We start from the raw sequence: 17,914 nt of genomic DNA, 5'->3' as shown, positions 1-17,914 counted from the left end.
GAGCTGTACCCCACTACATACCAAAAGGGAGTTTGCAGACTTAATTAAATTACTAATCTGTTGACCTTAAGCTAGGGAGATTATGCAGGGGGGCCTAACCCGATGACAGGAGCTTAAAAAAAAAAATAGTGTATTCAGTGGGTTGCAGAAGAGGAAATCAGAGATACTCAAAATTTGAGAAGGGATTAATGCCAGAGAATTCTGTTCGGAATGGAAGGATCCGTGGAGCAAGAACCTGAGTGTGCCTTTGGGGAGCTGAGAGTGGTTTTCATCCAGCAGCCAGTAGGAGGACAGGCACTGCAGTCTTAAAACCACAAGGAACTGAATTCTGTTAGTGGTCTGGGTAAGCTTAGAAGAGGATTCTTCCATGAAGCCTCTGGATAAGAGCGCCACTTAGTCCACATTTTGATTTTAGTATTGTGAGACCCTAAGTGGAGAACTCATTTGAGCCTGCCTGAAATTCTGACCTACAGAAACTAAGATAGTTAAGTGGCTGCTGGTGGTGTTTTTTGCCCTTAAAAATTAGTAATTTATTGATACCGTCAAATATTCAATGTTCAAATTTTCAGTTGTCTTATACTTGATTTATTCTGGTTTATCTGAACAAGTTATTGACATTGATAGTACACATTTTGAGTTTCTTAAATCTTTTCCTTTTCTTTCTTTCTGATATTGAAGAAACAAAAAGTTTTTCCTGTGGTGCTTCCTACAGACCGCATTGTCATGGTGCCCTCTGACCACATTGTCATGGTGCCCTCTGACCCCATTGTCATGGTGCCCTCTGACCGCATTCTCATGGTGCCCTCTGACCGCATTGTCATGGTGCCCTCTGACTGCATTCTCATGGTGCCCTCTGACTACATTCTCATGGTGCCCTCTGACCGCATTGTCATGGTGCCCTCTGACCGCATTGTCATGGTGCCCTCTGACCGCATTGTCATGGTGCCCTCTGACCGCATTGTCATGGTGCCCTCTGACCGCATTCTCATGGTGCCCTCTGACCGCATTCTCATGGTGCCCTCTGACCGCATTGTCATGGTGCCCTCTGACCGCATTGTCATGGTGCCCTCTGGCCGCATTGTCATGGTGCCCTCTGGCCGCATTGTCATGGTGCCCTCTGGCCTCATTCTCATGGTGCCCTCTGGCCGCATTCTCATGGTGCCCTCTGGCCTCATTCTCATGGTGCCCTCTGGCCTCATTCTCATGGTGCCCTCTGGCCGCATTCTCATGGTGCCCTCTGGCCGCATTCTCATGGTGCCCTCTGGCCGCATTCTCATGGTGCCCTCTGACCGCATTCTCATGGTGCCCTCTGACCGCATTCTCATGGTGCCCTCTGACCGCATTCTCATGGTGCCCTCTGACCGCATTCTCATGGTGCCCTCTGGCCGCATTCTCATGGTGCCCTCTGGCCGCATTCTCATGGTGCCCTCTGGCCGCATTCTCATGGTGCCCTCTGACCTCATTCTCATGGTGCCCTCTGGCCTCATTCTCATGGTGCCCTCTGGCCGCATTCTCATGGTGCCCTCTGGCCGCATTGTCATGGTGCCCTCTGGCCGCATTGTCATGGTGCCCTCAGGCCGCATTGTCATGGTGCCCTCTGGCCTCATTCTCATGGTGCCCTCTGACCGCGTTCTCATGGTGCCCTCTGACCGCGTTCTCATGGTGCCCTCTGACCGCGTTGTCACGGTGCCCTCTGACCGCGTTGTCACGGTGCCCTCTGACCGCGTTGTCACGGTGCCCTCTGACCGCGTTGTCACGGTGCCCTCTGACCGCGTTGTCACGGTGCCCTCTGGCCGCGTTGTCACGGTGCCCTCTGGCCGCGTTGTCACGGTGCCCTCTGGCCGCGTTGTCACGGTGCCCTCTGGCCGCGTTGTCACGGTGCCCTCTGGCCGCGTTGTCACGGTGCCCTCTGGCCGCGTTGTCACGGTGCCCTCTGGCCGCGTTGTCACGGTGCCCTCTGGCCGCGTTGTCACGGTGCCCTCTGGCCGCGTTGTCACGGTGCCCTCTGGCCGCGTTGTCACGGTGCCCTCTGGCCGCGTTGTCACGGTGCCCTCTGGCCGCGTTCTCACGGTGCCCTCTGACCGCATTCTCACGGTGCCCTCTGACCGCATTCTCACGGTGCCCTCTGACCGCATTCTCACGGTGCTCTCAGGCTACATTCTCATGGTGTCACTTAACATGTTCTTTGGCCACTTTTTAGTATCTTTCTATTGTGGCAAAAAACATGTAATAACATCAAATTTACCATTTTAGCCATTTAAAATGTGACATTTATTAACATTAAGTATATTCGCCTTGTCATACAATGAATCTCTAGAACTTGTTTCATCTTGTAAAACTGAAATTTTGTTTCCATTAAACGTTGGTTTCAACCCTCTTCCCTCCCTTATTCTCTTTGGAATCTCTTGTCTACTTTGTTTCTAGGATTTTGACTTCTTTACAGGCTTCATGGAATGGAATCAAAGCAGTATTTTCCTTCTGTGACTGGCTTGTTTCACTTAGCATAGCATCCTTGAGATTCATCCATGTTGTTGCAAATAACAGCACTTCCTTCTTCTTTTAAGAGAATAGTATTCCAATGTGCATATAGAATATATTTTCCTTACCCATTCATTGACACTCAAGTTGATTCCATATTTTAGCTACCATGGATAATGCAGCAGTGAACATGAATGGCCTGTTAGCTCATGAGATCCTGTTTTGAATTCTTTTGGATATATTCCCAGAAGTGTGACTGCTAGATCAAGTGATAATTTTATTTGAAATGTTTTGAGTAACCTCCATACTGTTTTCCATAACGGTTACACCATTTTGCATTTCCACTAACAGTGTCCAGGGGTTCCAATTTCGCCCATTCTCACCATTTGTTATATTTTTTATTGTATAGTGGCCATCCTAATAGATGTGAGCTGATATTTCATTGTGGTTTTGATTTGCATTTCTCTACTAATTGGTGATGTTGAGCATCTTTTCGTCCGCTTGTTGGCAATTTGCATATCATCTTTAACAAATTGTCTATTCAAGTCCTTTGCCTATTTTTAGTTCTGTTGTTGTCATTGTTATTGAAATTTAGGAGTTTCTTATATAATGTAGATAGGAACCCTTCATCAGATGTTTGGTTTGCACAAAGTTTCTCTCATTTCATAGGTTGTCTTTCCTCTCTGTTGGCTTCTTCCTTTGAAGGATAGAAGTTTGAAAATTTGATGTGGTCTCATTTATGTGCTTCTTATTTTGTTGCTTGTGCTCTTGGTGTCATATAAAAGAAATCATTGCCAAATCCAGTGTCCGGAAGCTTTCCCCTATGTTTTCCTTGAGAAGTTTTATAGTTTCAGAACTTACATTTAGATGCTTAATCCATTTTGGATTTATTTTTATATGTGGCATAAGGTAAAGATTCAACTTCATCTGTTTGCATGTGGACATCCCGTTTTCCCAATGACCTTTGTCGACAAGAGTGTCTCGTTTTCCCATGGTGTAGGCTTGGCAACTTGTCGAAGGTTGTTAGGCCATATGAGCACAGGTTTATTTCTGGGCACTCTGTTTTGTTCCATTGGTTTATATATGTCTGTATTTATGACAGTACTATACTGCCCCGATTACATATTACATTTGTAATATGTTTTAAAATCAGTGAGTGTGAGAAAACTTGGAGAAGTGTGTGCTTCTTTTTCAAGATTATTTGGGCTTTTTTAGGTCTTTTGACAATCCATATGAATTTGGGGATTTTTTTTTTCTATTTCTACAAAAATGTGCCATTGGAATTTTTATAGATTGCACTGAATCTGGCAGATCACTTCGAGTGGTATGGACATTTGAACAGCATTACATCTGTTAATCTGTGTGCACAGGATGTCTTCCCATTTTGTTGTATCTTTGATTTCTTTTGGCAGTGTTTTATAGTTTTTAGTGTACGAGTCTTTTGCCTCCTTGGTTAGGGTTATTTCTAAAGATTTTATTATTTTTTATGCTACTGTAAATGGAAAGGTTTTCTTAACTTCCTTTTCAGACAAGTTGTTGTTAGCTGTTGTTTATGCTGTTGTGCATTTTAGTAAGTTCCCTGTGTGTACTTGAAGATTGTCCGTGGTTATTCTGCTTATGAGTTACAATTTGACATTATCCATAAGATAAGTCTTACTGTGTCATTCAAATATTGCTTATCTTTACTGATTTTTTCCCCTTTATCTGTCTGAGACTGAGGGAAGTGAATGAAGTACCCTATTATTAGTGTGTTTTTGCATATTTGTTCCCACATCTCTTGGTTTTTGGAAGTTGTCACTGTGTTACTGGGAATGTACATATTAATAGTTATTTCTTGGCTGGGCACGGTGACTCATATCTGCAATCCCGACACTGTGGGAGGTCAAGGAAGGAGGATCACTTCAGCCCAGGGGTTGAAGACCAGCCTGAACAATGTAGTCATGCCTCATCTCCACTAAAATAAATAAATAAAAATTACCTGAGCACAGTGGCATGCACCTGTGGTACCAGGGACTCAGGAGAGTGAGGCGGGAGGGTCACTTGAGCCTAGAAGGTGGAAGTTGTAGAGAGCTGAGCTCACACCACTGCACTCTAGCTTGGGTGACAGAGTGAGACTCTGTCTCAAAAGAAAAGTTTCTATATCTTGACTAAATATTATGATACATAGTTGATTACTTCGTTAGTTTATCCTTTATAATATTTTTCTCTCTTTAGATCTTAATACAGAGTTAGAAGGCAGGGATGGATTCGTGTCTGGTCATCATATAATCTTCTCCCAGTCTCTTCTCCCATTGATACTGTCGTTCTTCAGTCAGAGGTTTTCCTCCTCAAGTCCTCTCGTTTCTGATAGGCTGAATGAAGATTTGGCGCAGAGAACCATTTCATTAGTGAATTGTGATTTCAGTTAGACTTCATAGCTTTCTCATCATGGCACTTTTCGGGAGCAAATGGGTTTTGGAAACACTCTTTAAAATGCCATCTGCATATATGACAGGTGCTTCTGTTCTCTGCAGAGACCAGAGCTGCAGCCATTTCCATCTTCCTCTGTGGTATCCCACACTTGTGTGCCTCTTGACAGAGTGCTGGCTGTTGACAGTTCCCCATGCCACATCCCAGGGTCCACGGGTAGATGGCTTTGCAGGAGCATCCGGTTAGAAGCAAACAATTGAGCAGTTCTGGTCAGTGACGACAAAGCATTCCAACGTGGTCAAAGTGCATCGAAGAGTGGGAGTGAGGCGGAGCACGAGGAGGCCGCGGCCTGAGCAGCAGAGGTGGCTGGGAGGGTAGGACAGAGCCGCACTGAGGTGTGTGCGATTCTGGCTGCCCCTTCGAGAGGCTGGTATAGAGGTAGCTTCCTGGTCTGACATCATCTCCCTGGCAGGTGATATGTTACTGTTGAATGAGACTATAATTATAGTATAATGCTTTCCTCAGAAATATAAATATAAAACAAAGCATTCATCTCTCTGAATGGTTACTTCCTGATTGCAGAATGGGTAAAATTTAGATGATCCATCTCTTCTTCTTAATCCCACGGAGGTTCATAGCGGAAAATAAATGAGACTTATTTATGCTTGCAAATCAAATCGCTGTAAAAGGTTATTTCAATAGACAGAGGCAAACTCATAATAAAATAATTTAGAAAAAATAGGAGCTAAGAGTATGCTTAATGGAACATGATTAGATTTAATTTTCTTACTATTTCCATCATTAAAGCTCCATTATCTTTTCTGAGACCTCATTTAGGCTTCCTGCCACACCGCAGCTCTGAGGCGTATCTGGGGAGCCTCTGAGTATAGAAGTCTCTGAGTTGCATTAAAAACAAAAATAGCTAATGGTTTTCTGTTCTTTCATTTTTGCTCTTTGATATGTGTCTCACATTCAGAATTTCATATATTCTGGTTTCTCACCCCATCTTCTGAAAGCCATAAATATCATTACTTAAGAGCTTTCACAAAAAAGTTTGATTCTAAAGTTGAAAACAAAACTAAGACTGACTGATGAATGTCTCTACAGTGCGGACTCTGAGGGTTCTCGAATGACTCTCGTTACCCCTTTGCCTTCAAGCACAGCCACAGCGAAGTCACATTTGTAGACAATACACAGTCAGTAATAGCACTAGCATTTTACGTTTAGTAGCACTTGAGAAATAGGAGTAGTTAGGAATCCACACACGTTGAAAATGTCCAGAAGTTTAATGTAACAAGGGAGAGGGTGCTGGCCTTTCCAGCCAGAGAGGTGGAGCCTCATTATTTTGGTTCAGTTTGAAGTCAATGCCCAGAGGCCCACAGGGCCATGTGAAAGCAGAAAGCAAGGTGATGAAGACCTCGTCAGGGATGAGTTGAGGAGCAAGCAGCCGGCAGCATAGGCTCTGTGGGGCTGCTGCTCCTGCCTGCTCTATGCAGACATAATGTAGTTGATATCGGTGATTTATAATGACAGTGTATTTCTGGTTTGTTTTTAATTCCCCTGAATTCAAAAGAAAGTAATATCCTAGGTCCTTACTAACCAAGTGTGTTAGTCTGTTTTCACGTTGCTGATAAAGACATACCTAAGACTAAGTAATTTATAAAGAAAAGGAGGTTCGATGGACTCACAGATCCACATGGCTGGGAAGCCTCACAGTCATGGCAGAAGGCGAAAGGCACATCTTATGTGGCAGCAGACAGAGAATCAGAGGGCCAAGTGAAAGGGGTTTTCTCTTACAAAACCATCAGATCTTATGGGACGTGCTCACTACCACGAGAACAGTATGGGGGAAATTGCCCCATAATTCAATTCTCTCATACTGGCACCTCCTACAACACATGGGAATTATGGGTACAATTCAAGATGAGATTTGGGTGGGGACACAGCTAACCCATACCACCAAGATTCAGTGTTTTTTGCAAAAGTTCTGGCCAGGTGCTCAGAGGAATCAGCCTCAGTGTGCCTTTGTCACTTCCCATTTCACTCAACCGCAAGACCTTGTCTGATCTCACCTGTGCAGCCACCGTCTCTGCTCCTCCCCAGGTTCGTGTCCTGTCCGAGTCTGCTGGTTCTTGTGGCGCAGCTCATTCTCATCTCCTTCCTAAAACCTCTCAGCTCCCTCTGGCCTCTCCCCTGCTATGCCTTGATTAGCACGTGGCACCACTCCTTAGCGTGCTGTGTTTGTCTGACCTACCATGCCCTGGATGGCACACTCCCTAATGGCTCATCTCTGGGTGAAGCTTTGGGACCAGTGTAAGGACCTGGGGTGGGCCGGGCCCTTCCCATCCTGCTCTTCATACAGATTGTTGAAGAAATAACATTCAGTTGTGTGCAGTGGAGATATTTTTTTAACTTTTTTTCAAAATAGTCTGTTTTCTGTGATACAGGGATGTTAGTAGGGAAGACTACACAGAATGATGGAAAACCAAATTGGTCACATGTTATTTTGTGAAAGTTTTATCGTGGATCTGTTTATGTTTGTCTTTTAAATGTGTACACGTTTTCATCAAAACCTCTTATTGTTTTTATGTTGGGGCTTAGCTGTAATCCATTCATTGTGTCCAAATGAGTCCTCTGTTTTTTCTAGTCTCTGGTAAAGCCTATGACTGGGAAGGTAGACGTACTCCCCACCTGCCTTCCCGCCCGCCTACCTGGCCAGTGTTTGTGATGAGGCTGGACGTCATGGGAACTTAGCTGGATTTAGTGTATAGGGTTCCTCTGGGATGGAAGAAAGGTGGGCTCCTGAGGATGTTTTTCTTGCTGTATGTTACAACTTTATATTGTTCTTGGGTTGATTAGTGTACATTCTGGGAAAAGGTGAATGGGGGATGCCAGTCTTGTGCTAAAACTTGTATTTGAATGATCTCTGCCTTAATCCACAGATAAAACTGACATTGTGCAGAACTGTTTTGTTTGAATGTAGTCATAAAGCTTAGAAATTGCTAGAATTTGACATTATTTGACCTCTTACTCAAATGTTTTCCCTGTATGGTCTTTCTGGGAGTAATTTGGAAACATACAGCGTTGGGTTTAGCATCAGAGAATGTTAGGGCAGAAAAGGGCTTGAGTCCCCAGAAGATCACTTGTGTCCTGGCATCCATAGGCACTCTGGAAGCTTCAGTGCCCTCTCTGCTGCTGCTTCTGGGTGGGGCTCCCAGCCGTGCACCCGGACGAGGCAGCTGAGGCACAGTGCTGGGTGCCCTCAGTTGCTATAAGGACAGGGTTCTGTTACCTGTACAGTTTTAAACAGCATGTTTCTACCTACCTAAAGTTTCACCTCTTTTTCTGTCCTTAATGGCTCTGGTGGCAATGATTTGGATGCCGTGGTTCACAGTCGTTGCTGCTGACATTTTTCTCTCTGGGGGTATCCTAGCCCTGGTGCGGCAGAGCCCACATTGTGTTGAACTAGAGAGCATAGGGAAATGAAATATCTTAATATTGATATATAGATGATATTTTGTACCTCACAAACAGGTTTTTGTTTGGAGACAGAGTCTCACTGTGTTGTCAGGCTGGAGTGCAATGGCATGATCTCCGCTCACAGCAACCTCCGCCTCCTGGGTTCAAGCGATTCTCCTGCCTCAGCTTCCTCGGTAGCTGGGACTACAGGCGCACGCCAGCACACCCAGCTAATTTTTGTACTTTTAGTAAAGATGGGGTTGCACTATGTTGGCCAGGATGGTCTCGATCTCTTGACCTAGTGATCCATCCACCTGTCCTCCCAAAGTGCTGGGATTACAGCTGTGAGCCACCACGCCCGACCACTAACAGGTTTTTTTAAAAAAAATAAAACTTGGTTTAACTTGTTACTTGTGCCTCAAGAGAGAAGGTTCTAAGATTATCTAATAAGATTGGCTGATAATGAAATAGGGATGGTGCAGAATGGTGTATGGGTGTTCCGGAAGCTCAGGGGCCTCCCCTGATGCATCACCGGCAGACTTCTGTGCTCACCCCCGTAAGTACGAGCTCATGACAGCTGCCTGTCCACTGCTGTGCACACCGGCAGGAGGACTGTGCCAGCCCGTCAGCCTGAGGGGACGGCATGTCCACTCATTAGCAGCTCGTCGAAATTCACATGCAGAAGGGGCTGTGACACCATTACTCTGTGTACTCTCAGTGGGCGGCCAGGTGGGAGTATGCCCACAAGAAGGCAGTCCTCACACACGTGCTCCCTGCTGAAAAACAGGTTGGAGAGAGTCAGACAGACTGCACTTGCCTTTCTGCTTGCTGTCTGGGGGATGGCATGGGTCATGCCGGGAAGACACAAGTGCAGCCACAGAGATGCTCTGTTTGTGCGCCTCGCTGCAATGTGTGGCTCAGGAAGCCTTTGGACTCACTCCTAGAGAAACATGCCAGTTCCAGATTAATGTGACAGCTGCCCTGTGACGGGGAGGCCTTTGGAGCTAGCATCTGTGGAGTTGGGGTTGTACCTCGGGCTCAGCCTCATTGGACTGTTTTCTTCATGTGTAAAGCCTGCCTGCCCCGCCTGGCCTCCCTTTCCTCCCTTTCCTCCCTTTCCTCCCTTTCCTCCCTTTCCTCCCTTTCCTCCCTTTCCTCCCTTTCCTCCCTTTCCTCCCTTTCCTCCCTTTCCTCCCTTTCCTCCCTTTCCTCCCCTCCCTCCCCTCCCTCCCCTCCTTCTTAGCACTCATTTTGATTTCTGGTTTTCTCTTTGATTTGCATGAGGAAAATTTGATCAAGCCATTTCGACTTATAAACCCTTAAACCTGGAGCTCATTTATTGAGATACAGTGGTTAAAAATACAAAAACACCAAGCCTTCCCTTTCCTGGTTTCCCATTTCCTTATTCCATTGTTCAAGGGGCTTCTCGTGGGCTTGTGAGCCTGGTGCTTTGACGCAGAAACGGTGGACATGGCAAATGGTACTTCTCAGATAAGTCTGACATGCTTAGCATGTAGCCAAGAACCCCATAAGTATTTGTCCCTGAATAAACATTGAAGAGGAGTTTGGGTTGCCCCTGGTGTCTCAAGGCCCTTGGGGAAGTCTCAACCTAGCTTGACTGAAGAAATGAAGCTCTCAAGAGTTTCCTTCTGGACTTCGGAAATGGAGACTGGCCAGTATACAATCCCTTTCTCCCTTGATGAAGCTGGCCAGTCTCCTGACTTCTAGAGTTTCCTTATTATTTCTGCTTGTCCAGCACATACCCTACTTATGTGTAGGGTCTGTGGGTTTATGAATCCCTTCCTCCAAACCTTTTCCCATCAGAAGACTCCTTGACGGACACTTCCTGGGATTGTTTAGCACAGAATTTTGCACCCACATTTATTAATTTATTGACCCACATTAATACGCCTCAGTTTATGCTTGTGTCTACACTTTCTTCTAATTCCAGTTAATGAAAATATGACCGTAAAGACACGAAAGATTACCTGAGAGGTGAAAAATTCCTGGAATTGTTTTATCCTGTGGCAACCATTAATTCTTCAAGATGGTATAGCTTGTGTCATTATGCGGCCAAAAATGAGCTTACTGAATGTTCCAAAGTGATCCGTCAAGTCTAATGGTTATTATCTGAGTAGAGTCTGAGACAGAGTCTAAAGCTGATTGCCTTCAGTTATGGAAATGGGAACAGAGGTGTGACCGCGCATAAAATACCAAGTGCAGTCAATTCCAGCATGAGTGACACCGATCCAGGTTGCGTCCTGCTGCTGTTAAACCTATCGTAAACGTGCGTGCTCGCAGTTCTAAGCTACCTGCTTAGAATATTCTATTGGAAAATAGGTGCTCTTGGCTTTAATGTCAACCCTGACTGTAAGATGGCTATCCCTTTTTTAGAGATAGCCTTCTGCTGCAGAAACTGAAAAATTCTGCTAGGTCCGGGAAGTGTTTCCGGCCTGAGGGCCAGCGTGCATCCTGTTGGGGCATTCCCCTTTGCTCCGGAACAGCCTGTTTGTTCATCACTTGCCGTTCAGGAGTCAGAGCTGACCTGCCGAGGAAGGTGTTAAGGGCAGCCCCTTGTGCAGCTCCAGGGAGCCGTGTTGACAGCGTTGCTCCAGTGTGGGCAGAACACTTATCTGTCTTCAAGATACATCCTTGGATGTCTCCTTGGCCTTTGGCTGAGATCAAGTGTAAAATTACGTCTTTGACTCTGCAAGCCCTGATGTGATTTTTAGGTAAATAATTGTGAGGTAATGGTAAAGGAAGATGTGCTTTTAAGTCCTGACCTTCCTCTTTATATTCCCTTCTCAGAGATTCAATCTGTCTTTAAAATTAAAGGATTGAAAAGTAATTGAACTCATGGAGCTAGAGAATAGGATGGATACCAGAGGCTGGGAAGGGCAGTGGGAGGGTGGAGGGTAGGTGGGGATGGTTAATGAGAGAGAAAAAAAGAAAGAATGGATAAGACCTAGTATTTGATAGCACAGCAGGGTAACTGTAGTCAATAATAATTGTACACTTTAAGATACTAAGAATATAATCGGATCATTTGTGAAACAGGATAAGTGCTTGAGGTGATGGATTCCCCCACTTTCCCTGTTGAGATTATTATGCATTGCATGCCTGCATCAAAACATCTCATGTGTTCCTTAAATACATGCACCTCTTCTGTATTCACAGAAATGAAAAATTAAAGGATTGAACTAGAGAAGTCTTTAAGATTCTTCCAAGGTCTACTAGTTTCTTTTCTTGCTTTGCTTAGGCTTTTCAGCTGGTTTAGGGCAGGCCAAGGCTGAAATCTGGGCTCTACCATTTTTTTTCCTGCTCTACCGCATTATACGTTTACAACAACTTTACCTTTAGGCTGGGCCTGGTGGCTCACGCCTGTAATCCCAGCACTTTGGGAAGCCGAGGCAGGTGGATCACAAGGTCATGAGTTTGAGACCAGCCTGGCCAACGTGGTGAAATCCTGTCTCTACTAAAAATACAACAAATTAGCTGGGCGTGGTGGTGGGTCCCTGTAGTCCCAGGTACTTGGGAGCCTGAGGCAGGAGAATTGCTTGAACCCCAGAGGTAGGGTTTGCAGCAAGCTGAGATTGTGCCACTGCACTCCAGCCTGGGCGACAGGGCGAGATCCCGTCTGAAAACGAACACACACACACACACACACACACACACACACACACGCGCAACTGTAGCTTTAAATAAACTTCTAGTCAATTCCCCTGAAACCTTTTTCCTGCAGGATTTACTAGTACCTCTTGGAAACAAACTGTTAGTACCGACACTTGGTAAACGCGTTAGGTAAAATTTGCGCACTCCCACAGTGAAAGACAACTCTAATTGAAAACTGCCTTGTGATAAGTGTGTGTAATGAATCTTTCTGTTCCTTTTCACTGTCCCATTTTCTTTCTTTAGGATGGGACACTGTGAGCAGTTCTCTTTTACAGAGAATATCATTAAAGTGCGTTTCAGACTTTTAGGAGTATACATTTTCCATGCCAATGCAAATGCTTCATGAGTGCTTGACCAGCATTTAGCATGAGAGAGATTTTTGTGTATTTAAAGTAAAAAAAGAAAATCTGAATTTGTCCCTTTTCGCAAACAGTATTCAAAAGTAAATGTAAACTGATTGAAAGCATTTTGGGAAAGGCTGTTTTTATCCTTTTACAGTTCTGCTTTATAACGGTATGTAGCAAATTTTAGGTGCTCAATGAATGTTTATCAGTTCCTTAACTAAAGGCTTTTCTGGTCTTTGACTAGTCATTGACTAGTTTGTCTCATTTGTCCTCCCTACTTTGGGCTGGTCATTAGCTCAGATAGTGTGTTGTGTGGCAGATTGGCCTCTCTTTCAACACTGCAGGCAGATACATAAAAGGGGCACTAGAAACTAGAAAAGTTTCTCGTCAATGAGTAATTTCTCGAAGGGGGCTCTCAAACCGTCTTTGCCTTCTGCAGCTGCCTTTACCCAAGCAACTTTGAGCAGGATTGTTTTTTCATTAATTTTTCAGAGAGCACTGTGTACCAGGGACTGGACGTGGGCACTGGGGACACGATTAGAAGCCCCAGTCCTGCCCTCAGGCACTCGGCATCGGTGAGGAGTGGGATTAACCAACAGTTCTGTACGCTTGGTGGGCACAGCGATGCCCCAGGCACGGGGAAGTGAGGAGAACAGGACTCGGCACAAGGCGGCCTTCCCCACAGACCCCAGCTTCAGGAAACAACATCTGGCCTGAATTTTTAAGAGTGACATTAGTTTGCTAGGACTTTGTTGTTGTTACTTTTGTTGCTGCCTTTACTTTTGGACAGCAGCAGGGATGTGACGCTGAAGGAGGTGTGTGTCTGGTCGTGTTCTGTTTTCTCATTTGTCCTCCCTACTCTGGGCTGGTCATTAGCTCAGATAGTGTGTTGTGTGGCAGATTGGCCTCTCTTTCAACACTGCAGGCAGATACATAAAAGGGGCACAGTCCATCTCCAGGGAGCAGGTCCTGGCAGCTTCCCTTTGGCTCCATTGCCAGGGTTCTCCTGCCTGGGCAGCACTGGCTCTGGCCCACTATTCCTGCCTTGAGGCATAGGGCCACAGCAGAGCCAAGAGGATGGACACTTCCTTCTAGAAGCCTAATAACATGAAAGGGCAGGGCTGGGAAAGCCAAGTGACACAATTAACCTGCCAGAAGGACATTCACAGCACACCGCTATTGGTGCTGAAAGAGGACTGCAGTTCTGAAGACAAGCTCAGCATACTGATGTCAAACGGCACCAGTGCATCCACATACTCCCTTCTGTGCCAGCTGGAATGCATCACTAATCATAACTTGTATTCGCTGCTGCTAGAGGGCCCCTACAGCATCTGTCAGTCAAATTTAAAAATAATTTTAAATTGCCTTCTCATGTCTTTGATCAGAAAGGTGGAGGAAGCCTTCAATTGATGGTGCCCCATATAAAAGAAGGGGCTTAAATCTATGTACCTCCGGATGCCCGGGGCGAGAGCACCATATGCTTTTGTCTACCGAGGGGAGAAACACATGCCTCAATATTCTCCCTTTGCCTCCTCAGCCCCTAGAAGCCCCAACCATGTTGGCAGAGGGGCTGTTTACCTGCTGCACAGCCAACAGAGCAAATGCCCAGGGCAATGACCCCAGCACCTTCATCCTACGCCACATCCCCTCTGTGGACCTCTAGATCCTGGTCTTTCTTCCTAGGAAATCCACATCTATGTTGAGGAGGTAAATGACTGAATTAATTTTAAATTAGCCTGTGCCCTTTCAGTTTAATTCAGCTTGTTCCCGTCCCTGTTTCTCACCCCCAGGGGTCACTATTTGGTTCAAAAAGTCATAAGGACATTTCCCAAATCATCTTGTGGGCCTGAGAGCACTAGAGTAACCGTGTCCCTGCTTCTGCCTTCCGACGATTTTGGTGGCTGCCCCTCCTTTCAGGGCTCTAAATCCCACCAGGGCTGTGGGCAGAAGCTGGACACAGTGGTCTTGGGCCTACTGTAAACCAATGCTCCCTGCCTTGGCTGGCATCTTCCAGATTGAAGCCCCACAGATGAAGACAGAGTCTCTACCAGTTTAGAAAGAGGAGTCTGGTAGCAGCAGTGGAGATGGGGCTGGAAGTGGAGACACCTGTTAGGAGGCTGTGGTCCGTGCTGAGGATGCCAGTTTCCTGATCTTAAGTAGGTAAGTGGGAATGGAGAGCAGAGGATAAGATGCAGGGAGGGGCTCAAGGGAGATTCCAGGAGACCCTGTGGCTGGCTGGCTGAGGGAGACCTAGGGAGGCAGTGCCCGAGGTTTGTGGCTCTGTGGCTGGGCAAGGTGTGGGGCCTCCCATTGAAAGAGGAACCAGAAAGTGTGAGGGCAAAGGGAGATGAACTGAATGTAGATTCCATTGAGTTTAAGCTGCCAGTGACACAGGCTTGTGAAAAGTCATCAGTACTATGGAAATGTGTCCTCTTCCCTCAGAACATATTGATTTCACTTGAGTACTCTGAGGACTTTACTGAGCTTGGGTCAGAGCTCTAGGAATCTAGCCAGGTGAGAGAATGTTCGTGACGGAAAGTGACTGGACGCCCCACCACATCCTGGAGCAGCACTTTGGTGCCACGGTACATGTGAGTGCGCGGTAGACTCGTGTCCTCTGGAGCAGCCGTGAATGTGTTTCCGGAAACGTGGTTTAGGCATGTGTTGAGTAGAATGTGCTGTATTTCTAAGATTGTGGATGCTGCATGCACAGCTTGTGTATGTGCTGCTCTCTCCGTTCTCTCTGGTTTCTCATGCGATTAGTTGTGGTCTTTTTTTTTTTTTTTTTTGAGACAGTTTCACTCTTGTTACCCAGGCAGGAGTGCAATGGCGCGATCTTGGCTCACGGCAACCTCCGCCTCCTGGGTTCAAGCAATTCTCCTGCCTCAGCCTCCTGCGTAGCTGGGATTACAGGCACGCGCCACCGTGCCCAGCTAAGTTTTTGTATTTTTAGTAGAGACGGGGTTTCACCATGTTGACCAGGATGGTCTCTATCTCTTGACCTCATGATCCACCCGCCTCGTCCTCCCAAAGTGCTGGGATTACAGGCGTGAGCCACTGCGCCCGGCCTGTAGTCTTCTAATTAGTTGTTAAATTCTGGTCTGAACCGAAGGCAAAAGGTGACCATGGTTCCCTGTTACTTTTAGGTAAAGGTATTTTCTATTTAGATCTTTACCAAACTTTTAATCCAGATATCTGAAGTCTTTCAATGGCATTTACAATGTCAGTTATCAGAGTAAAGTAGAATGCCCTGTCTACATGAAACTGCTTTGGAAAGGCTGGTCATGATACTAGCATTTCCTTGCTGTGCCCTTGGTATTTCAGAGCTGTCCTCTTTAAGCACTGAAGCAGTCAGTTTTGAGAAGGCCGATTCTTCAGGGTCCAGTGCTCTCCTGCCATTCATTTGCTGAAACTGTATGTTTTAATGAAGTTGTCTCATCTGTGTTGCCAAACACTAGAGTTTTGCTGCTTCAATTCTAATTATCTCTACTGGCAAATGCTGTTTTATTAGAGCCATCGAGGGTTCTGTTTATCAGATGTCCATACACTATGGTGTGAGGCACATAGCTTAGGTCAGCTGGGCTTTCGGCTTATGGATGAAGGAGTCAAGTGTTTTCGTCATAATCTTGAAGTGCAGTGGGATTGCCTTTCGTGGGCTCTCAGTGATGCATCTTCTGTGAGTCGTTTCCTCTTTTCCCCTCAGCCAGTGTGAACACAAGCACCTGAATAATGTGGCTGTTAACGGTGGCTCTAGGATTTTTTTTTCCCCCCTTTGGGGCAATATGCTTATTTTCTTCTTTCCTGTAATTGCCGGATACACACGTCGTGCTTCCTGGGGTGTGCATCATGCAGTGTAGTGACAGACACTGAGGGCTCTTGTGAAACTGGAAGACCGCGGTGGTCGGGGGAGGGGACATGGGACAGTGTGGCCTGGAAGGGAGGACGAGCATCACGTGACAGCTGAGATTAGGGTTTCTTGGGTCCTTTTCACCCCTGACGCTGGCTTCATTCAGCTCCTCCCAGGTAACACGGTGGGTCCACAGGTGCTGTTGGTTAACCTGGAGTGTGCTGACTGGCCGGTGACCTGGCCCTCCACCCTCCTCTGATCAGTAGGCAATGCTTCACGGTGATTAGGGGCAAGGCTTCTGCCATCCCGTAAACCAAATTCCCGCTTCACCAATGAAGAGTTTGGCAAGTTACACTTGACTTCTCTAACCTCAGTCCTCACGGATAAAAAGGGTACAGCGATTGCCCTCGTTATGTTTTTGTAAGGGTTGAATGAGATGATGCAGGGGAAGTGCTTGGGGTACAGGCCGTGGCACGCAGGAGGTTCTCAGTGCATTATCAGCACTGTCGTGGCCCAGCTCAGACCCATGCTGCGGCTCTGCTGGTGCCCATCCCCTGACACTGTCCCAGAGGCCTTGTCGAAGGTCCTCACTGCTTCCGTCAGGTCACTGACAGTGTAGACTCCTTGCTTTATTAATGAGCTGTGAAGATAGAAAAAAAATATAGATTATCAAGATTTTAACTCGTCTCCTGTATTGCGCTTTTACCCTGGGACTCAGTCATAAATTTGGGGGAGTGGGAGGGACGCTCCCAGAGGAGCATCTACTGATGAAATAGTCTTTAGTCAGAATCATCCCTCCTCTCCAACTCTGGCCTGTGGTCTTTGAATGAAACGTGTGTGCCCTTGTCTCTTCCCACCAATCTTCCAGATGGGCCCAAGAAGAAATGGAGCCCACATATTCATGCTCATGTTTTCTCTCTTCGTATATTCCTCTCCTCTGACTTTAAGAAGCAAATGTAATGGTTTCAATGCACAGTTTACCCCCATAAGCTAATATGATTGTGAACCAGAAAAGACCTTATTATAGTTGCTCAGATAAATAGCACAGTTGGATAAAAGTTCATAGAAGTGTGCTTGATTCACATTTACACCTTCTCTACTGTCCTTTGCGTGTATTTAGCATTCTTTCTGGGAAAATTATGCTCTAGCCCAGAGCAGTAAGTCTTAGTTCACCTAGAGACCCTGTCTCATCTCGAGCAGGAACAATTACTCTGCACCAAGGTCTCCGTCTGCTGTACTGTGTAAGAAGACACACATAAGAGGGAAGAGCAAGTAAAGATATTCTGTATTATAATTTCTATAAAGCCCTCACTTTCTACTGAGCAAAGTTCATGATATATGGATAGTCTGTAAACCAACAAAGACAATAAAAAATAACAAGTGTTTTTAGTTAACCTGAGGAATAGAAGTGGAACACTTTCCTCTGGAGTGACTATGGGATTATTCGTCTCTTTTTTTTATTCTGTGCATCAAATATTTTTTTCCTGAGCACCCCTAGTAATAATGTTAGTGGGGAGGTTTGATAATTAGAGTGTACCTTAGTTTTTTGTTTGTTTGTTTTGAGGCAGACTCTTGCTCTTGCGCCAGGCGCCAGGCTGGAGTGCAGTGGCAGGATCTCGGCTCACTGCAACCTCTGCCTCCTGACTTCAAGCAATTCTCCTGACTCAGCCTCCTGAGTAGCTGGGATTACAGGCGCGCATCACCA

At 46.0% G+C, this 17,914-nt stretch overlaps 1 protein-coding gene across 21 annotated transcripts in view; it reads left to right on the top strand.

Annotated features, from left to right (window-relative positions):
• ULK4 (unc-51 like kinase 4) overlaps positions 1-17,914 on the top strand; it is a 677,547-nt gene that overhangs the window by 352,167 nt on the left and 307,466 nt on the right. Inside the window, exons 32-33 of one of the 21 annotated variants that reach the window (XR_013528776.1) lie at positions 13,900-14,069; positions 14,377-14,522. The exons of the other annotated variants lie outside the window; for them this stretch is intronic. The gene's annotated coding sequence lies outside the window, so the exon portion shown is untranslated. The remainder of the gene's footprint in view (positions 1-13,899; positions 14,070-14,376; positions 14,523-17,914) is intronic. 21 annotated transcript variants of the gene reach the window in all.

Source organism: Callithrix jacchus, chromosome 17, assembly GCF_049354715.1.
Source record: "Callithrix jacchus isolate 240 chromosome 17, calJac240_pri, whole genome shotgun sequence".
Taxonomy (NCBI): domain Eukaryota; kingdom Metazoa; phylum Chordata; class Mammalia; order Primates; family Cebidae; genus Callithrix; species Callithrix jacchus.
The sequence above is the reverse complement of the archived record's forward strand: the minus strand, read 5'-3'. Positions and strand labels throughout refer to the sequence as shown.